Genomic DNA, 12,466 nt, shown 5'->3' with positions numbered 1-12,466 from the left:
GCATTGATTTGGTGATGGTTAAGGTTAGGGTTAGGGTATGGGTTAGGAGTTAGATATGAATGGGAGTCAATGGTAAGTCCCCACCGGTATAGAAAAACAAACATGTGTGTGTGTGTGTGTGTGTGTGTGTGTGTGTGTGTGTGTGTGTGTGTGTGTGTGTGTGTGTGTGTGTTTAAGTGAAGGCTGAAAAACAGAAAAGCAGCCTTTTATTCCTACCAAGAAACCCTAAAGGGAGGGAGGCAGGTTCCCTAAACAAGCTGCTGGTTCCATGGTTCAGAGTAGTGCTAGTTTAATCCTCGTGTTGAATTCCTTGACTAAATCTTCTCATGCTGCAATAAACCTCAGAGAAAGCAGGTAAGATCGTATCTACCTGTGAGATTAGTGGAGCGATGTTTCTTTCTTGAACATGACCACCACTAGTGTGTAATGGCTTAAACACAATGTCCTAGCAAGTCTATGTTAGTTAGCTTAGCATGCCAATTGGGCCTAAACCAGATACACTACCGTTCAAAAGTTTGTGGTCATTGTTTTTGAAAGAAAATCTTTTTGTTTTCAATGAAGATAACATTAAATGAATGATAAATTCAGTGTAGACATTGTTATTGTGGTAATGACTATTCTAGCTGGAAACTGCTTATTTTTAATGGAATGTCTCCATAGGGGTACAGAGGAACATTTCCAGCAACCATCAGTCCTGTGTTCTAATGCTACATTGTGTTAGCTAATGGTGTTGAAAGGCTCATTGATGATGAGAAAACCCTTGTGCATTTATGTTTCCACATGGATAAAAGTCTGAGTTCATGGAAAACATGAAGTTGCGTGTGTGACTCCAACCCTTTGAACGGTGTCTATCAAACCTGCCAACAGGTTTTGAGTTCAAAGGATTGTTTAGATCTTCTGTAATCCTGCAATATCTGGAGCAGCACAAGTGATAAAAACAGCATTGACTTATGGCCTTGTAAAAACTATTTTGCTAACAAACAGAAGCTTATTCACACCATGGATTTAATTAGAAGAGTTCTATTATAAGACTGGGCCTACTTTACTCAGATAAAAGCTGCTCAGTGATACATACAGTCAAAGCTTTTCAAGCTTCGTCTATGAAATACCTGGAAGTTCCATGTGCCTCCTCCATTTGTGTCTCATAGAAAATGCACAGCAGTGTTCATCTCAGTCCAGTCAGTGGAGAGACTCCCCCTGGTAGAGCTACTTCATATCTGGTTGGATCCCTGCACACAGAAATGGGCTTAAAGTAATCAGACACTTCATCTCCACTTTTTGAATGTTAGCTGACAGAAAGGATGAAATGTGTTCGCAATTTTACAGCCACTTCTTTTTGTATTTGGGGTAAATGCTCTTTGGTGCATCCTCTGATGAACATGTAAGTTGTAGTGACACAGCTTCATCACTATATACGGTTTTCACGCACTGTTTCAGTTGGGGAGAAGCTGGCTGCAACACAACAGTGGAAGATACGCATTTGAAAAGCTTAATGAGGTGTTTACATGACATGACAGGATTTACACATCTAATAGCTACACACCTACATTAGCATGTCTACTTTAAATCTAAGTGTTGCCCAGCAAGTGGTCCACAATGTGTTTTGTTGGAACCACTCAGAAACACTCTGAAACCGAAGCAGGTAAATGGAATGGCACCATTCATGTATTGAAAAAAAGAGCAGCTCCAGGCAAGTAGCACCCCTTACGTGGAAGTCAAATCTGTGACTCATCTCAACCATTAGACACTACAGTCTCAGTTAAATCTCCATCCACAATGTTTATGCAGCTTTATTGCAAAAATCTAAGTGATTTTTTTCACTTCCTTCCATGCTCAGTCAGATAGAAGCATTTAATGTTAACGCGATAAAGTGTAAAGTTCAGATAAGACAGATCAGACACTGATCATGTGTCCTCCTACCAGAAAACTTGCTGTACAGGGATATAATGATATTTGCAAAATGTGCAGAGGAATTTGAACACTACCGTGAAATCTGAACTGAGGTACAGCAATAAATAAATGCGATAAGATGGTTTTCATGCCTCGTTAGCACAGATAGCATCAGCTTCCCATGACTGGAATGAGCAGACTCGTGACCAGAATGTTGTACGTTGAGGTTCACACCAGCAACCTTTAAGTTCCTATATTTCAGTCACTAAAAATAATGCAAATAAGAGTTGCTTTACCCTGCCTTTAAGGAAAGCACTTCCTCAACAGCTGCTGCACACTGGTCAGCAGTATAGAGTTGTCAATGCATAAGTGTGAAGGAGGGTTTTGCTGTTAAACATTACACATGGTTAGTCAATTTTTATTGCATAAAGATAAAAAGTGTTGGCAGGATTTGCAGACAGAATGGATTATCTGATGTGGTGATACATCACCTGCTGATTTACGCAAACGATGACATTTAGAGTTGAGGGCTAAATGATCAGAATAGGCGGCGCCCACATCTCAGGCATTTTGTGTGCTGCATGAGGGTAATGTCGCCATAAAAATGTCATCAGTCATAAAGAGGCGGAATTTACAGTGGAAGATGGCTGCTGGACAGAGAGGACTCCAAAATGGAAGAAGCTGTCCTAATAGCTGGCTTGTAGAATACGGTGTAATATTGTGCTCTGCTGGAGGAACTGTTCCACACTAGAGGAATGGATCAATTATGTTCCCCTGAATTAACAGCATTTTGTTTTTTTCTGTCTGGTTAGCATCCAAGTGTCAAGTAGCACCACATACTGTAACATGACAGGACACACAAAAGAGTGCCGGTGCACCACTTTCTAAAGTTCCTCTAAATCCTCTAGATGCTAGTTTCTACAAAATCCTCCCTGTTATTGTCAATGTGTGAGCTGCCAATGCCTTTTGGAAAGCATTCATTTTACACGTAAAGAGTTTTTTAGTATGGATTTGAAAATATGTACATAAAGTACCACTGTAGTCACTCATTAAACTCCTGAAAACTCATCTGTGTATGTCCAAGCTACTTACTCAAATGCAACTCTGCTCAAACATTGTAAAACTATATGATGCACACAAGAGCAAGTTGTAATATCGGCTCTGAAGAAGAATAATGATACAGGAAGTCCTCTATTGTAGGAAGTCCTCTATTGTGTATGTGGTGTGTTGTTACAGTTCAGCATAAGTGCCGGAAATCTGAATTTGTTGAACTTGAGCTGTGCTGCCCTTTGAAGACATACATTGCTAAACACTACTGACCACTGCTTAACCGGAAAAATGACTAACAAGCCTCCTGATTTTCTGAATGTCAGAAATATAAAAGAAAACAACCTGAGACCAGACAAAAAAAAAAGAATTTTTTTGGATGAACTATTTGCATATAAACGCAGCTACAAAAAATTGATTGTTTACCAATCTAGTGCTAACGTGACAAATGTAGCTAAGGTTGCACCAGCGGAGGTTTTAGAAAGGTAAATATTGCAGCAACCAGTGCAGCACCATTTTTTTCCCGTTGTAAGATAATCATTTAATGTTTAGTATTTATGATGTTTACCAGGTTGGTGTGTTTATCACGCTTAGAAAGGACAACCGAGGCTACTAGCAATCAGTGGCGGCTGGTGAATTTTTCTCTTGGGGGGGTAAATGTTACCAGCTAGTGAATTTGAATTTATCTCCCCAGTGTTTGATATGATTTGCTCCAGATAAGGTGTAATTGGTACACACAAACCCTTAAAAATCTCCTTTTCTATAATTAAACAAATTAAGAATGTATAAATATGCAAATCTATTTTTTACTTCAAAAGTAAAAAAAGAAACAATTCATTTTTCCAGCTTCAAAGAGGGCCAAGTGCTTCTTCTGTCCAGCAAAATCTTTGGAACAACATATTTATATTTACATACTCAAATAAACAAAAACAAATCCATACCTGTGAAACCAACAAACATTGGACATTTTGTTAAAAAAAAAAACTAACTATAAGGCTTAAAGCAGACAGTGCTTCTGTGAGCTAACTTTTACATTAACAACCTTACATGACAATGAGAAAACAGCAAATCTGCATATTTAAGATCAAAGCAATAAAAATTTGTCACTTTGCCTGAAAAAAAATACTGAAACCATTTGGCATTAAACTATGTATAACTGTGCATGTGACAAATAAAACCTATCTTATCTTATCTTAGGCTTTGAGCCCAAAGTGCTTCTGTCAACTAACATTAAATATTTACAATGAAAATAAAGAAAAACAGTAATTCTTCAGATTTCAGAACATATGAAAATCAACAGGTTTTCAGTCTAAAGTGCCACTTGTGTCAACTAACATTCCTATTTACATTATTAAAAAAGTAAATCCTCACATTTTAGAGATTAAAGCCAGCACCTCTACATCTTTGTTATTTTTTGTATGCAAGTTTTGCTCTTCTGTCTTTGAGACATGCAAGTTTCTTTTCCATAGAGAGCATGGCCAGTGCATTAAGACGATCCTGCAACATCGTGTTCCTGAGGAAGGTCTTGATTCTTTTTAGTGTTGAGAAGCACCTCTCAGATTCAGCTGTCGTCATTGGAGTCGTGATGAGGATCTTCAGGAGAGACACAGTCTCTGAGAAGGTGTCCTGAAGATTGTTGCTCATGAAGAGCTGGTACAGAGCCACAGCACCATTGCAACTCCTGAACTCTGTGTTGCTGAAGATGAGCGACAGTTCAGTTTTCAGCTTGCCCTTGTTCAGCATTGGATAGGCCTCCATGGTGGTGTTGAGAGCTGCTTCAGGGAACTGGCTGTCATACTCCTGGAATCTGTCTCCTTGAAGCAGTGTAGCACTGATTAGGTGTTTTGGTGAAGGCAAATCTCTCTTTTGCATGGCCCAGGATTGTGTCACAAACCTATAAAGAAAGACACACATTATATCACACAGAACCTACATAAAAGTGTCTTGTCCAATTGTTCACATAACAGCTTACTATGATTATAAGACTGTAAAAGACCATACAACACACTCAAGTCATGTCCATATTATTGAATCTTATTTGGAAAATGTTTACCTACAACAGAATAGCATATACTTTATTGGAGAAATTGGAGGTTTGGGAATATGGTTGTGGACACCCTCATGTCCCTCTTTAATTTACCTGGTTTCAAACATGTTACTTTACAGAGGAAAATAACAGACTTCAGCCTTGAATACCAGTGTTAATTCAACACAGATAATTAATTATTGTTGCTGACATATGTGTATGCACTAGCAGCTGTTTTGCAGTTGAATTCTGTGTTTCATAAATGCCCTGCTATCTACATGTGGCAGTTTGTGCAGCAGGTTTATCAGCACTACATGGAGCCATGTTGTTCAAATTGCTAAGGCCAGGAGGAACCGCTGCCAGTTGATATTAGATTTATTTATGAAGCTGTGTGTCCTGATGAGTGGTGAGAAAAGTTTTGATTGTTCAGGTCACCACTCATCAACTTCAGGGAGAGACGACGTCCACATATATATAGAAAGGAATAACAACAGGAAGGACAACAGTCACAGACATACACACGTGGACAAAATTGTTGGTACCCCTCAGTTAAAGAAGGAAAAACCCACAATTCTCACTGAAATCACTTGAAACTCACAAAAGTAACAATAAATAAAAATGTATTGAAAATTAAATAATCAAAATCAGCCATCACTTTTGAATTGTTGATTAACATAATTATTAAAAAAACAAACTAATGAAATAGGGCTGGACAAAAATGATGGTACCCATAACTTAATATTTTGTTGCACAACCTTTTGAGGCAATCACTGCAATTAAACGATTTCTGTATTTGTCAATGAGCGTTCTGCAGCTGTCAACAGGTATTTTGGCCCACTCCTCATGAGCAAACAGCTCCAGTTGTCTCAGGTTTGATGGGTGTCTTCTCCAAATGGCATGTTTCAGCTCCTTCCACATATGTTCAATGGGATTCAGATCTGGGCTCATAGAAGGCCACTTTAGAATAGTCCAACGCTTTTCTCTCAGCCATTCTTGGGTGTTTTTGGCTGTGTGTTTTGGATCGTTGTCCTGTTGGAAGACCCATGACCTGCGACTGAGACCAAGCTTTCTGACACTAGGCAGCACATTTCTCTCCAGAATGCCTTGATAGTCTTCAGATTTCATCATACCTTGCACACTTTCAAGACACCCTGTGCCAGATGCAGCAAAGCAGCCCCAAAACATTACTGAGCCTCCTCCATGTTTCACCGTAGGGACAGTGTTCTTTTCTTCGTATGTTTGGTTTTTGAGTCTATGAACATAGAGTTGATGTGCCTTACCAAAAAGCTCCAGTTTGGTCTCATCTGTCCAAAGGACATTCTCCCAGAAGCTTTGTGGCTTGTCAACATGCATTTTTGCAAATTCCAGTCTGGCTTTTTTATGAGTTTTTTTCAGCAGTGGTGTCCTCCTTGGTCGTCTCCCATGAAGTCCACTTTGGCTCAAACAACGACGAATGGTGCGATCTGACACTGATGTACCTTGGCCTTGGAGTTCACCTTTAATTTCTTTGGAGGTTGCTCTGGGCTCTTTGGATACAATTCCAACGATCCGTCTCTTCAATTTGTCATCAATTTTCCTCTTGCGGCCACGTCCAGGGAGGTTGGCTACTGTCCCGTGGGTCTTGAACTTCTGAATAATATGAGCCACTGTTGTCACAGGAACTTCAAGCTGTTTAGAGATGGTCTTATAGCCTTTACCTTTAAGATGTTTGTCTATAATTTTTTTTCGGATGTCCTGGGACAATTCTCTCCTTCGCTTTCTGTTGTCCATGTTCAGTGTGGTACACACCTTTTCACCAAACAGCAGGGTGACTACTTGTCTCCCTTTAAATAGGCAGACTGACTGATTATGAGTTTGGAAACACCTGTGATGTCAATTAAATGACACACCTGAGTTAATCATGTCACTCTGGTCAAATAGTTTTCAATCTTTTATAGAGGTACCATCATTTTTGTCCAGGCCTGTTTCATTAGTTTGTTTTTTTAAATAATTATGTTAATCAACAATTCGAAAGTAATGGCTGTTTTTGATTATTTAATTTTCAATAAATTTTTATTTATTGTTACTTTTGTGAGTTTCAAGTGATTTCAGTGAGAATTGTGGGTTTTTCCTTCTTTAACTGAGGGGTACCAACAATTTTGTCCACGTGTGTATGGTAGGATGCTAAGTTACCAGAGCCTCAGCTTTGATCTCACCTCTGTAGCTATCCTCTGTAGTTCATCTGGTCCCAGTGTGCAGCGCTTCTTGGCCAGCTGCTGCTGAGGCACACAGCTGTGATGTTCTTCACTCACAGTAGGGAGGGAGTCTCTGACCAGGCCCAGAAGAGAAAAAAATTAAACTTTAATTGCCAGGAAACAGAAAGAAATTAAGCACATTAAGTATCATAAATAATGACTTATTATGGTCAACATTAATCAGAAGTTTTTTATATTACAGTCATGTGATGCGCACATGACTGAGTGTGAGTTTTTCATTTCACACAAATTATCCACAAATAATGATGGAAACAAAATCATTGTCAAAATCAATCATTGTTACTCTTCACTAATACATCCAAGACTGCATTAGTTTTAAATATTTCCTTTAGCATTAAGTGTTTGGGTAAAACTCAGTTTATTTTATTTTTTCACAATAAACAATAGTGATATAATGTAAATGAACTGGGAATTAAAGGTAATAAAGAAAATGTTAATACTCTGAAAATGATCAGTTCAATCAAAACTTTTATTATCTGGACTGATGGTTTAAAAATCTAACTATGTAAGAGGAAAATGACATCATTATATAATAATTTTATTACAGTTTTTGACTTGGACATTTTTGTCCCATAGTACTGCGTATGACACTTTTTGTGAGACGATGCATAAGGGTTTAATATGGTTACATACAAATGTATTTACCTGATCATCTGCACGTTGTTGATGAAATGCTGCGTCACTCTGTGGACAAAGACCGAATCGATGGACCTCTTCTGGAGTTGGCTGTAGAGCATGTCCACATGAGGCATGATGCGGTGGAAAAGCTCCAGGAAGAAGCAGAAGGTAGCATCCTCCAGGAGTCTCACAAAACCTTAAGCTTCACGGACAGTGGTAGGATCAAAGTCACCTGAGTCCCTGATGGTTTCGAAGCACTGAAGGAGGTCGTCTTTGTGCTCAAACACAGTGTTGACAGCACGGCTGTGGAAGTTCCACCTTACTGTGCTTGCTCTTGGAAGCCTGTGTGTCACCACTCTGTCAAGCACACTGGTTCTCTTGGGGGATCTTGAAAAAATCCTGAGAATCCAGCTAGGTCAGAGAAGAACTGACCAACTTTTGGGATACGGGATGTCACCTGCTGTATGATAATGTTGAGCTGGTGAGCATAGCAGTGGACATAGTGTGCATTCGCATACACATCACTCACTTTCTTCTGTACACCACCTGTGGCTCCTCTCATGACACTCGCACCATCAAAGGCCTGGGAGATGAGCTTGCTCTTTTGGTCATCAGGGAGAATGAGGCTCAGCCTCTCCAAAAGTGCTGTGGCAATGGACTCAGCTGTGGCAGATTGCAGAGGTATAAACTCAAAAAACCTCTCCTGCACTTCATTCATTTTGTCGATGTAGCGGATCACAAGAACAAGCTGACACTGGGTGGAGATGTCCATTGTTTGAGGAATTAACAAACGTTGTTGCTTCTTTGGACGTAGTGGAGTTTCGGGTGTAGATATTTTTAAAGGCGCGGAGCAGTGCGCAGCAGCATCTGTAACCAAGCAACCCGCGACCTGGGATCTTTCTGCATGGAGTTTGCATGTTCTCCCTGTGCATGCGTTGGTTTTCTCCGGACACTCTGGCTTCCTCCTACAGTCCAAAAATATGCTAAAGTTAATTGGTTACTCTAAATTGTCCGTAGGCGTGAATGTGAGTGTGTTTGTCTATTTGTTTTCTCTTGCTGACTTCAGCCAACAGGTTTATATTCTCAACTCGGTGTGAGTGGAAAACAAAACACTCAGCGCCTTCAGCAGCGTCTTCATGAGACACAGCAAACCATGATGGAGAATGAATAAAGAACAACATGGATCAAAGCAGCCACATTGCCAGACAGATTTCACTGGGGCACGTGCCCCAGTATAGACGTTTTTCCGAAACGTCATCATCGAACATCACCGCTGGTCACCGCCCCTAGCAACGCGATTCCGCCATTTTAAGAGGGGTATGCTATTGCTTTGACAACCAGTACTTTCCCACCTTTCCCACCCGATTTTAACGACCAAAAGCAGATATGCCCAAAACCTGCACTGTTTTTGGCTGTAGTTCTCACTCATGGAGCAACAAGAACATTTCCTTTTACAGAATTCTGACTGGAAAGGGCCAGAAAAGGACTTTATGGCTCAAAGCATTGAGGCGGATTAACAATGATGGAACCACATGGAGCCCACAGTCAAAATGGTCCTATGTTTGCAGTCAGTATTTCGTCAATGGTATGTTGTGTTTCATGAAATTATTTCCCCTTAACTGATTTTCTGAAATTATTAATTAATAAGCTTAACCCGTTGCGCTTCAGTTGCACTTCAGTGTCCCACCCGCGGTACACTTTGAGATCTGCATAAGCAATTTGCTAAATGTCTGAAACTGCAAACGCGATTATACAAACACTATACGCCGATGGAAAGCTTAGATTCTCATGAATCCACCGGTATAAACCACTTTCAGATGTGATTACCACAGCGGGTAATATAAACACATTTGTCCGACAAACAACGAATATCCATCCATCCGTTCTCTATACACGGCTTCAACGTACACAGCGCGACTCACATTTCCGGGTTCATTATTACACACAGATGAAAATATTCCACAAAAATAGTTCAACCTTGGACATCCAGACGAAACAAGCCAGTAACATATTTTGTCCAAAACATGTCCTGAAGTCGGTATATACTCCACGAATAGGTCGTTTTCAAGGAAATGCACCTCGCGATGCACGTCCAATATCCCCTGTATTTCTCGTCATATTTTTATTTACAAATAGAATATTAGCGATTTTTTGTACTGAAAATGGCTGGAATTGACTGCAGCTTATGATGTCTATAATTATCTGAAATGTTGAGGGCTAGCTACTTAGCTTAGGCTAGTGCTAGCTGTGCTTCCCACAAAAAGTCAGGGGTCTTTCTACTCACACTGCTATTTTTAAACTCTCCTAAACTCAATACTGAACAAACAAGTCTCCCTTCTCTCCTCCCTTTCGTTCTGCTAACTACCATGCTGTAAACAGCAGCATTGTCCTCGTTATTGTTAGCACCTCATACCCTTGGGCCTAGGGTAGGTAGAGCTCATTTACAGGTATCTGACTCTTCGTTTTGATAATGCACATCTAACTAATATACATACACTACTTCCACTTGAAATTAAAAGGTGTAATGGCTCACCCTGTTAGCTTAACATTAGATTAGCATAGCGGAGCTGGTGTAGCCGTATCTTACAAGGCATTTATCATTCTGACATTGACCTGTATGCACAAAAACATATAAATATAAGCATACCTCAAAGAAAACGTATGAGTCCAGGCTTTTATAAGTCTTCATCTTCTCCATTGTGTGGATGCCTGGGCTATTGATAAGGTACTCGTAAATGGAGTGCCATTGAAGATCTGGCCATGTAGTAAGGTTGTTTTCCCATGATCCCAGTGCAATTTGGTACGGACATGACTGCAAACCAACCAGTTCTATTTTTTTCTTTATACCGTAGCTTGGCTTTTGGCTCAAGATTTCCGAAATAATCACCAGACATTTTTCTCCGGGTCAAAACCGCGTGGTTTCGGCGGTCAAATCACGGTTGCTAAGGACTTTGTGTCCCCCTCTTTTAATGGCGGCGTGCGTTGCTAAGGAAGGTGTGGTCACGTTTCCCAGATTCTGACGTCATTGTGAAAAGGTCTATTGATCTGCAGTGCCCCAGTAAAAATTTCACCAAAAAAAAAAAAAAAAATCAATTCGGAGTTTTAAGTCTACATAGCATAGACTACAGCGCACATACTACTTAGTATGGTAATTCATTGCTACTGTATTGACTCCACTTAAACAATGTGCACATGGCTAATTAATATGGTAATTTATTCACGTGTAGTGACTTCAGCTGATCAACTGAAGTCGAGAGAGAGAGAGAGAGAGAGAGAGAGAGAGAGAGAGAGAGGCGATGAGAATCACTGCGTGAGGTAGGTAACGTTAGCCGACAACTTGTTAAATATATTTTTTGATTTTGATTTGACTCGAACTGTAACTCCAGAGCCCTAGAGATAGTAAGAGTTGCGACACTCCCATAGGGTGCCGTTGTACGCTTTCTTTCAGTCTACGTCCGGGTTGTGGAGGCTTGTTTAGTTCCAAGCACCGCTTCGACAGTGATAGCCACCGTTCATTTGCACTGCAGGTTGTTGAGTATATGTGGAGGTAAGTTGATGAAATGCCTACCTCTTTTGAATTGTCAACTGCCTATATTTTATCAGAGGCTCTTTATGATGCATATGCTGAGCTTTATTTGTATTTGCACAGCGTAATTATATATATTTTTTATCTTGGTAGACGACCGAATTTCTGCTACTTTTTTTTTAGCTCGACTCTGCTGTTAGCTGTGAAGTTATCTACAGGGATATATTGACGGATTAACTGTTGATGAGTCGCTACCTCTTTTTCATTTTAACGTCTTTATATTATATCAGAAGCCCTTTGTGGTGCATACATTTATCTGTATTTGTGAATATTGGCAGATGACCGACTTTCAGGCATTGCCATGTGCTTGTTAGCTCTTCTTTGAAAGCTACCTAGCTACATCGCTACCTCTTTTTAATTGTCAAGACTACGTCCTTTATATGAGACCCTTTATAACGCATAAACTTATACTTGTAAGTATTTAACAAATATATTTATTATCTATCATATCTTATCTATCCACCAGTATCCCGAGAGCCCTCACTGAAGACACGAAGACCCTCATTGTTTCTCCCATTGTCAATAAAACATACTATTTCATTCATCAAAGCATAATGAGTTGTTATTCTTGAATATATATTTTGTGCATGTCTTAAAATGGTTATAGTGAGTCAACTCCTGCCTCATCAGAAGTGGCTGGACACTACTGCTGAATGGACTGTTGTTACTCTGCTTTTCAATAACTCCCAGACTACGGGTAAGTGAATCAGAAAAATATAGACATTGTCTGGAAATACAATAATCCAGCTGGGCAAAAATTAACATCTTCAATCATCTTACATTTCTGTGTAAAAGTCGATTTTCCATGCTAACACGAATGTAAAACATTCCCTCCAAAACCCCAAAAGTGTCTTTAATATGTCACCTTACAGCTCAAAATGTAAAACTGACATTTACATACATACTCCAATGAATTAATAATCAAACAAGTACTTGGAGGTACTTGTTTGATACTTTTCACATTATACATGCTTCCTTTAGGCAATATTATTAGGAAGCATTGTATTAACTTCCATTGTTTTGCAGATGACACACAATTGTATT

The 12,466-nt window shown here is 39.6% G+C and overlaps 1 long non-coding RNA gene across 1 annotated transcript; it reads left to right on the top strand.

Moving 5' to 3' along the window:
- The first annotated feature begins 11,157 nt into the window (after window positions 1-11,157).
- LOC127535883 (uncharacterized) lies at window positions 11,158-11,971 on the top strand. Its single transcript, XR_007944764.1, has 2 exons — window positions 11,158-11,383; window positions 11,889-11,971. It is a non-coding gene; the product is annotated as an uncharacterized LOC127535883 (long non-coding RNA).
- The last annotated feature ends 495 nt before the right edge of the window (window positions 11,972-12,466 follow it).

The sequence above is a fragment of the Acanthochromis polyacanthus genome, chromosome 1, assembly GCF_021347895.1.
Source record: "Acanthochromis polyacanthus isolate Apoly-LR-REF ecotype Palm Island chromosome 1, KAUST_Apoly_ChrSc, whole genome shotgun sequence".
NCBI classification, from domain to species: domain Eukaryota; kingdom Metazoa; phylum Chordata; class Actinopteri; family Pomacentridae; genus Acanthochromis; species Acanthochromis polyacanthus.
This window is presented reverse-complemented; position numbering and strand designations above follow the sequence as displayed.